Source organism: Bison bison, unplaced genomic scaffold, assembly GCF_000754665.1.
Source record: "Bison bison bison isolate TAMUID 2011002044 unplaced genomic scaffold, Bison_UMD1.0 scf7180017864372, whole genome shotgun sequence".
NCBI classification, from domain to species: domain Eukaryota; kingdom Metazoa; phylum Chordata; class Mammalia; order Artiodactyla; family Bovidae; genus Bison; species Bison bison.
The window spans coordinates 206,538-217,272 of NW_011494944.1; positions in this window are offsets into that span (position 1 = coordinate 206,538).

Consider the following 10,735-nt stretch of genomic DNA (forward strand, 5'->3'; position numbering starts at 1 on the left):
TTCTGAGCTCCAAAATCACTGCAGATGGTGACTGCAGCCATGAAATTAAAAGATGCTTACTCCTTGGAAGGAAAGTTATGACCAACCTAGATAGCATATTGAAAAGCAGAGACATTACTTTGCCAACAAAGGTCTGTTTAGCCAAGGCTATGGTTTTTCCAATGGTCATGTATGAATGTGAGAGTTGGACTATAAAGAAAGCTGAGTGCCAAAGAATTGATGCTTTTTAAGTGTGGTGTTGGAGAAGACTCTTGAGAGTCCCTTGGACTGCAAGGAGATCCAACCAGTCCATCCTAAAGGAGATCAGAAGAAAAAAAAAAATAATAATAAAGGAGATCAGTCCTGGGTGTTCACTGGAAGGACTGATGTTGAAGCTGAAACTCCAATACTTTGGCCACCAGATGCGAAGAGCTGACTCATTTGAAAAGACACTGATCCTGGGAATGATTGAGGGCAGGAGGAGAAGAGGACGATAGTGGATGAGATGGTTGGATGGCATCACCAACTCAATGGACAAGGGCTTGGGTAGACTCCAGGAGTTGGTGATAGACAGGGAAGCCTGGCATGCTGCAGTTCATAGGGTCGCAAAGAATTGGACACGGCTGAGCAACTGAACTGAACTGAATTGAACTGAACTTCCTTCATATCATGTACATTTCTTTCAGGTTTTCTCTTTCATGTTTTCAGGCATTTCCCATAAATGACCCCAGTGTTACCCCAAGGCAAGATGGACACCAGCACCTATGAGCTTACATCCTAGTAATGTAGCTACTTCTTCAGAAAAAAAAAAAAATGTTTAATCCAAAAATTTCAACAAAATGTCTGGCTAAATTTCTCATTAGATTAACTTGGATTATGAGCACAATACAAAAAACCACGGTTAATGGACTAGTGTCCTCTTTTGGACAGGTCTGAGATACACTCTGAATACTACAAGTGGTATTTGAGTTACCTGTCTTAGAGCATAGAACTAGAAGAGGAAGAGGTAGATCCCCAAAGGACGATTGGAGTGCCCCTACAGACCACCTACAGAAGAAAACAAAAAACATGCTGAGTATTCTAAATATAATCACAGATATCCATGCTACAATAAATCACTGCTGATAAAAAAAATTAGGTGAGATAATTGATTTACTAATAATCATAGAATTTAGCTTTGTTTCTCTGCAACAAATTCACTGTGATGCTGTGATTTGGATCATCAATCTACATTACATTATATGGGCTTCCCTTGTGGCTCAGCTGGTAAAGAATCCACCTGCAATGCAGGAGACCTGGGTTCATTCCCTGGATTGGGATGATACCCTGGAGAAGGTAAAAGCTACCCACTCCAGTGTTCTTGCCTGGAGAATTCTATTGACTGTATAGTCCATGGGATCGCAAAGAGTCGGGCAGGACTGAGCAGCTTTCACTTTCACTTTGGGTGGTATTCAAATTGGGTTCCACTATTGGGAGATCCTAGAGAAACACTGGAAGGAAAGTAAAGACGAGAAGGAACTTCCTTCTTCCTGCTTGCTTGTTCTTGCCAATGTTGCTATAGATGCAGTTGTTTGGAGAATTAATGGATTTCAGCTTAACTGCATTTTTCAGCATCTCCCAAAGCACCCTTCTAACATTTCCTCAGAAGTGGCAGCTGGAACACATCCTTTCCTCAGGGATGTGAGTTCAGCAAGGTTAGTCCTCTGGCTTTACAAATTTTGATAGCCCCAACTTCTCTTTGTCCACTTAAGCCTCTGGGGTAGGATATTTGGGGCAGGGGCAGAACAGAAGGGACAGCTATATGTTATTTTGTTTGCCACACTATTGTTACTTTTATTGTTTATCCCCTAGTTAGCCACTTTCCTGTCCTAATAAGTAGTCTGGTATTAGTAGTATTGTGAAATTAAATGTTTTATGTAATATAGTCATGACCAATAACAGACTTTTCCTACAGATTTGGTAATATATATCTTATCTCAGTGGATTATATTTCACTTCCAATTGTGTTGCCTAAATAAGCCTGTTACTTCTATAAAATCCAATATTGACTTTGTCTCATCATTTTTCCTGATTTTCAAGGTGAATTCTTTGTCATTTACACTTCAAACTGTGAAGTCATATAGGTCTATATAAGACTTCAGTGCCACAATATATTCCCTGAGTGAATCTCTGCATTTTATTCATCTACAGATATGTTTCTTCAGATATAACTCAGAGTTAATAATATTGACCTCCCAGGGTTGTTTAAAGGGTTAAAAGTAATACATTATGAATACCTAGCATAGAGAATTACCCTGGGTGTGCATTTAATAATGTCAGTTTGTTCTTTCATTCAATGGGAAAACTGTGTAGATAAACTGAAAAGTTGGATAACAAAACAAAAATATAAAAAAGAAGAGAAAATACCATCAAAAATCATTATAACATCACAGACATTAAAATGATATAAAGAGTCCAGATGAATTGAGATTTTCTTGAAAATAAAGATTGTGACTTGTTTTTTTTTTTTTTATGTTGTGGTTAATGTAAGAAGCATCAGTAAGGAGAGTTCCATTGCTAGAGAAGAGGATACTGAAACTGAGCAGTACCCTTTGGGGCTTTCCTGGGAACATACCCCAATTCTCCTCCATGTCCCTTGTCTCTCGTTGGTAGAAAAGTTTTGCCTCCTGAGTTTCAAGGAACAAATTTAATCAGAGAAGTGAGAAAATGCAAAAAAAGAAAAACAGTCAAGCAAGACAAAACAATAATAGCTTAGCCATAAAACAAGGGCAAGGATTTTTAGTTCCCCCTCAAGGTCTATAGATAATATAATGAGCCATATCGTTGAGTTGCTTTGCAGATAATACATTCCCCACCAGGTAGAAGTTAACTGCATGCTGACCACCAGCACATAGACCCTAGGATTAAGTGAAGCCAGAAAACTGATAACTGAGATTCCAGAAACATCACCCTGTCACCTCACCATCAGTCAGAGACTTGTGCACAAGTTGATCACACACCCTGCAACTCTTTCCCTAAAACTAACTTAAAAAATCCTTCCCTGAAAGTGATCAAGGAATCTGTTCTTTTGAGTGTGGATTGTTGTTCTCCCACATTGGCACCCTCCAATGCTGTCCTTTCCTCCTCCATAATTGGATGTCAATATATTGACTTTGCTTTGAGTCAGATGAAGGAACCAAAGTTGGGTTAGGAAACATTATTAGTGATGTTTATGTTTGAATCAGTTTGAACCACTTATAAGAACAAGCAGTGCTCATATCATCTCAACCCAAATCTATATTCAACAATGTCATGCTTCTGAAACTGTACATGTTAGAAGTATTCAAGACCTCAGAAAATAGCAAGGTAAAAATGTGACACTTTTTCTTAGAGAACCAGCTGTTGAATATTAATATTTGCTAAAACACTCCTAGAAAATTGCCTTTAAAATGCTCAGTAAATGTAATATTAATTATTAGAGATAGTAACAACTGTTTTCTAGAAAGGATTATTCAAATAGTAGTGCTAACTGAAGAAACAATAATCACTAGGTATCAGTTTAAGTACTTTAAGTCAGACTGATATCAGAATCCTCTAATAATACAGTAAATACCGACTAGTTCAGTTTACTACTTCACTTCAGTTGCTCAGTTATATCCAAATCTTTGCAACCCCATGGACTGCACCACACCAGGCCTCCCTGCTCACCACCAACTCCCAAAGTTTACTCAAACTCATGTCCATTGAGTTGGTGATGCCATCCAACCATTTCACCCTGTCATTCCCTTTTCCTCCTGCCTTAAATCTTTCCCAGCATCAGGAAAGATACTTGGCATGTATGTTATATTCTTTTGGATAGAAGAAGCAATACGGACCAGATAATAGAAAAATTTCACGAATTATTACATGATTGGCAGATACACTCATAAATTACTACACTCATAAATTACTAAATGAATAACAAAGTTTTTACCTGAAAAACTCACTTTTGTCCATATTCTGGTAATATTTTATCTATGACTTGATTTGTTCATCTGCCAAACAAATATGAGAATGACACAGAATATGTTGACTAGTTAATAGATTGCATAATAAAATAAAAAACTTAAATAAATGTTAGTGAATTGCAATTACCAATCATGTTTAAGTCAATGAAATGGAATAGGAGAGATATTTAAATATCTTATACTCACACATAATGTACAATTCAAGTATGAGCATGATGTATTTCAAAAGCCAGATATCACTATAACAAGTACCATGTAGCTGCTGCTGCTGCTATGTCACTTCAGTCATGTCCAACTCTGCACGACTCCATACACAGCAGCCCGTCAGGCTCCCCCATCCCTGGGATTCTCCAGACAAGAACACTGGAGTGGGTTGCCATTTCCTTCTCCAATGCATGAAAGTGAAAAGTGAAAGTGAAGTCGCTCAGTCGTGTCCGACTCTTAGCGACCGCATGGACTGCAGCCTACCAGGCTCCTCTGTCCATGGGATTTTCCAGGCAAGAGTACTGGAGTGGGGAGCACATAGCTAGCTAGGCCTTAAATCAAGAGTCAGCAAAATACAGCCTAGACAGCAAATCCAACCCACAGCCACTTTGTAAGTAAAGTTTTATTGATATATCGATATATCCTTTCATTTTTGTATTGTCTACAGGTGCTTTCTCACAGCAATAGCAGAATTAAATAGCTGCAAATGAGACAATCTGACCCAAAAAAACCTAAAATATTTTAGCCCTGACTCTTTATAGTAAATATTTATTAGCCCTGCCTGTGTTAGGTGCATGGATCAAGTTAAATTGCACAGTATGAACATTATGAAACAGTATGAAAAGGCAAAAAGATAGGACATTGAAAGATGAACTCCCCAGGTCGATAGGTGCCCAATACAGTACTGGAGATCAGTGGAGAAATAACTCTAGAAAGACTGAAGAGATGGAGCCAAAGCAAAAACAACACAGAATCGTGGATGTGACTGGTGATGGAAGTAAAGTCCAATGCTATAAAGTGCAATATGCATAGGAACCTGGAATGTTAGGTCGATTTAATTCAGTTCAGTTCAGTCGCTCAGTCGTGTCCAACTCTTTGCGATCCCATGAATCGCAGCATGCCAGGCCTCCCTGTCCATCACCAACTCCCGGAGTTCACTCAAACTTACATCCATCGAGTTGATGATGCCATCCAGCCATCTCATCCTCTGTCGTCCCCTTTTCCTCCTGCCCCTAATCCCTCCCAGCAATGGTTAGGTCCATTAATTAATGCAAGTTGGAAGTGCTCAGACAGGAAATGGCAAAAGTGAATATTAACATTTTAGGAATCAGAGAGCTAAAATGGACTGGAATGGGTGAATTTAACTCAGATGACCATTGTATCTTCTACAATGGGCAAGAATCCCTTAGAAGAAATGGAGTAGCCCTCATAGTCAACAAAAGAATAATTGCAGTACTTGCATGCAATCTCAAAAAGACTGATTGATTTCTGTTCATTTCCAAGGCAAACCATTCAGTACCACAGTACTCCAAGTCTATGCCCCAACCAATAACGCTGAAGAAGCTGATGTTGAATGGCTCTATGGAGACCTACAAGACCTTCTAGAACTAAAAAGATGTCCTTTTCATTATACAGGACTGGAATGTAAAAGTAGGAATTCAAGAAACACCTGGAGTAACCGGCAAATTGGGCCTTGGAGTACAGAATGAAGCAGGGCAAATGCTAATAGAGTTTTGCTAAGGGAACCCACTGGTCATAGCAAACACCCTCTTCCAACAACACAAGAGAAGACTCTACACATGGACATCACCAGATGGTCAACACCGAAATCAGATTGATTATATTCTTTGCAGCCAAAGATGGAGAAGCTCTATACAGTCAGCAAAAACAAGACCGGGAGCTGACCGTGGCTCAGATCATGAACTCCTTATTGCCAAATTCCGACTTAAATCGAAGAGTGTAGGGAAAACTACTAGATCATTCAGGTACGACCTAAATCAAATCCCTTAGGACTGTACAGTTCAGTCCAGTTCAGTTGCTCAGGCATGTCCAACTGTTTGTGACTGCATGGACTTCAGGACACCAGGCTTCCCTGTCTGTCACCAACTCTTGGAGTCAACTTAAACTCATGTCCACTAGGTCAGTGATGCCATACAATCATCTCATCCTCTGTCATCCCCTTCTCCTTCTGCCTTCAATCTTTTCAAGCACCAGGGTCTTTTCCAATGAGTCAGTTCTTTGCATCAAGTGGCCACAGTATTGGACTTTCGGATTCAGCATCAGTCCTCCCAGTGAATATTCAGGACTGATTTCCTTGGGGTTGGACTGGTTGAATCTCAGTGCAGTCTAAGGGACTCTCAAGAGTCTTCTCAAACACCACAGTTCAAAATCATCAGTTCTTTGGCACTCAGCTTTCTTTATACTCCAACTCTCACATCCATACAGGACTACTGTAAAAACCATAGCTTTGACTAGATGGACCTTTGTTAGCAAAGTAATGTCTCTGCTTTTTAATATACTGTCTAGGTTGGACACAGAGCAACCTTTTCTTCCATAGAGCAAGCATCTTTTAATGTTATAGCTGCAGTCACCGTCTGCAGTGATTTTGCAGCCCCCAAAAATAAAGTTTGTCACTGTTTCCCCATCCATTTGCCATGAAGTGATGGGACCAGATGCCATGCAATTAGTTTTCTGAAACTTGGGTTTTAACCCAACCTTCTCATTCTCCTCTTTCACTTTCATCAAGAGGCTCTTTAGTTCTTCACTTTCTGCCATAAGAATGGTGTCATCTGCCTATCTGAGGTTATTGGTGTTTTCCCGGTAATCTTGATCCCAGCTTGTGCTACATCCAGCCCAGCTTTTCTCATGATGAACTCTGCATATAAGTTAAATAGGCAGGGTGACAATATACAAACATTACATACTTATTTCCCTATTTGGAACCAGTCTGCTGTTCCATATCCAGTTCTAACTGTTGCCTCCTGACCTGCATACAGATTTCTCAGGATGCAGTTAGGTCATCTGATAATAATTTTCCACAGTTTGTGGTGATCCAAACAGTCAAAGACTTTGGCATAGTCAATAAAGCAGAAATATATGTTTTCCTGGAACTCTCTTGCTTTTTCCATGATCCAGCAGGAGTTGGCAATTTGATCTCTGGTACCTCCGCCTTTTCTAAATCCAGCTTGAATATCTGGAAGTTCGCAGTTCATGTACTGTTTAAGCCTGGCTTGGAGAATTTTGAGCATTACTTTACTCGTGTGTGAGATGAGTGCAATTGTGTGGTAGTTTGAGCATTCTTTGGCATTGCCTTTCTTTGGGATTGTAATGAAAACTGACCTTTTCCAGTCCTGTGGCCACTGCTGAGTTTTCCATATGTGCTGGCATATTGAGTGCAGCACTTTCACAGCATCATCTTTCAGGATTTGAAATAGCTCAACTGGAATTCCATCACCTCCACTAGCTTTGTTTGTAGTGATGCTTCCTAAGGCCTACTTGACTTCACATTCCAGGATGTCTGGCTCTAGGTGAGTGATCACACCGTCGTGGTTATCTGTGTCATAAAGATTTTTGTATAGGATTTTCCAGGCAAAAGTACTGGAGTGGAGTGCCATTGCCTTCTCCATATTCTTGCCACCTCTTCTTAATATCTTCTGTTAGGTCCATACTGTTTCTGTCCTTTATTGTGCCCATTTTTGCATGGAATGTTCCCTTGATATCTCTGATTTTCTTGAAGAAATCTCTAGTCTTTCCCAGTCTATTGTTTTCTTCTATTTCTTTGCATTGATCACTGAGGAAGGCTTTCTGATCTTTCCTTGCTATTCTTTGGAACTCTGCATTCAAATTGGTATATCTTTTTTTTTTTTCTCCTTTTCCTTTCACTTCTCTTCTTTTCTCAGCTATTTGTAAGGTCTCCTCAAACAACCATGTTGCCTTTTTGCACTTCTTGTTCTTGTGTATGGTCTTGACCCTTGCCTCCTGTATGATGTCATGAATCTCCATCCATAATTCTTCAGATATTTTGTCTATCATATTTAATTCCTTTGAATCTATTTTTTGCTTCCACAGTATAATCATAAGGGGTTAGATCTGATGTGAGAATTGGACTATAAAGAAAGCTGAGCACCAAAGAATTGATGCTTTTGAACTGTGGTGTTGGAGAAGACTCTTGAGAGTCTCTTGGACTGCAAGGAGATCCAACCAATCCATTCTAAAGGAGATCAGCCCCGAATATTCTTTGGAAGGACTGATGCTGAAGCTGAAACTTCAATACTTTGGCCACTTGATGTGAAGAATTGACTCATTGGAGAAGACCCTGATGCTGGGAAAGATTGAAGGAGAGAGGAGAATGGGATGACTGAGTATGAGATGGTTGGATGACATCACTGACTCGATGGACATGAGTTTGAGAAAGCTCCAGAAGTTGGTGATGGACAGGGAAGCCTGGCATGCTGCATTCCATGGTTTCACAAAGAGTTGGACAGGACTGAATGCCTGATAAATGACTGAACTGAGCTGAAACCAAGTTAGCAGAGTGATTTTGTTGTGAGGAAAATGGTGATTTTCTCTTATAAATTTAGTATCTGGATAGGTAGTAAGAGCCCCACTTTTCTCTAGTGAAATCACACTAGAAGCATAGCTTTCATGCATATTTTAGCAGGAAGATACCAGAAGGTGTGCAAATACAAGATAACAGAATGATAAAGAGATTCAAAATAATTTTTCCAAGTGTAGCTAACAAAGCTTGAGGTATTTTTTTTTTTTTTCCTAAACAGTAGTGGGGGGAATTGTTAAGTAGGATAATTTTGGCAAATAAATTGCATCAAATTTGGTGGAGTCTATCACCAAATGATAGATTGGTAAATAAATGATTTGTTTCAATCTTATATAACTTAAAGTGTAAAGCCAGAGATTATGAATTTTTATAGTAAGGTATGTTTTGACTTGAATCAGCAAGAATGTTCAAATACTTAGAACTATCTGAAAATGGAAAAGGTTGGTTCTGCAAAAAGTAAGTTTCTTCCCAGAGAAAATCCATGCAGATAGACTACCTGGCAGGTTATAATCAGGAGATTTACAAACATGATAATGATAACATAGCCATATCTGCAGTTGAGTTTTTAGAGGTTCAGATTAAAATAAATATTAATATGTACCATACTGCAAAAACCTTCTAGAAATTGAAAAGAAACTTGGCCTTGGGCTATACATAGATAAAACTATTCCTAGTTAAATTTTAAACTCCTAGTTAAAATTTTGGAGCTATTATTATTTTTTTAATGACCAAAATAATGATATTCCCTTTTTTGAGAATGTAATTTTAAAGTAGCCTTTTTCCCCTCATTACTTAAAATTTTATTTCAGATTTTTTCAACTTTTAATTTCAACTTGTCATCTCAAATGTGGCTCATCAGATGGATAATCTGCTCATTTGGTACACACAGTAAATGTAAATAAGGAACTTTTAATGAATAGTATGTGTGATGGACAGGGAAGCCTGGCATGCTGCAGTCTATGGGGTTGCAAAGATTTGGACATGACTGAGTGACTGAACTCAACTGAACTGAACTGAGGGAAATGACCACTATATTGACATATGTGTATAAAATAACCTTAATAACTATAAAACATAGCCTTAACAACTGGATATATAACTTGATTTTTTTTGTTTGTCTTTGCTGTGACAGTGCAAATAGCACTCATGCCATTGCTCAGCTTTGTCATGGGCACAAACATAATTAATTTTTAAAAAATCACTTATACAGATGTTATTGATAAGGCCCATGTAAAAACTGAGTGAAAATAGAACACAAAAGCTAAAACACTCTGTAATAAATTTAAATACAATGGAAAATGATAAACTTTACTTTTAAAGTCAGTTTGAGAGAAGGAAAAATATTACATTAAATAAAGTAATATTTACATCTAGAAACAAAACAATTCAGCATTTGGTACAATCACCATCCTAACATAAGTATATTAAATACCATAAGTGGCAACAATTGACTGTGCTGCAGCTTGTTTCTTTTTTTTTTTTCCTAAAAATAAAAGAATGCATTGAATTTAAAGCTGAGTTTCTAGGAGTTTTTGAGTATCACTAGGAATAGTATTCGGAGAAGGCAATGGCAACCCACTCCAGTACTCTTGCCTGGAAAATCCCATGGATGGAGGAGCCTGGTGGGCTGCAGTCTGTGGGGTCGCACAGAGTCAGACACAACTGAAGAGACTTAGCAGCAGCAGCAGTAGGAATAGTATTATGCAAAGGATAACAAGAAGGCTTATTTGAAATGATTTGTTGATCAGAAGGGTTTCCTAGTGGCTTCTCCCAATGCAAGAGACATAGGAGACACAGAGTTCAATCTGTGGATCAGGAAGATACCTTGAAGTAGGAAATGGCAAGCCACTCCACTATATTCTTCCATGGAAAATTCTATGGACAGAGGAGCCTGGTGGGCTATAGTCCATGGCATCACAAAATGGCAGACACAACTGAATGACTAAGCATGCACACACACAGTTGGTTAATCAGAAAGCCCATTGAGGGAACTCCCCCAAGGTGTGTGTGAGAAATGGTCCATTTGTTTTCCTTTTATTAGTTCAGAAGAGGAAATAGTTTTCTTGCCTATATCTCCAAGGAAGGCACTAAGCCCCACAAAGTAAACACAGGAGAACATCAGAAAAACTTCATGAATCTGTCATTATGTAAAAACACACTGTTTTTGAAAATTTGTAATTCATGGGCTAGATGTTTCTTGATAGGTATATTTTTTCAGTTCAGAGATTTA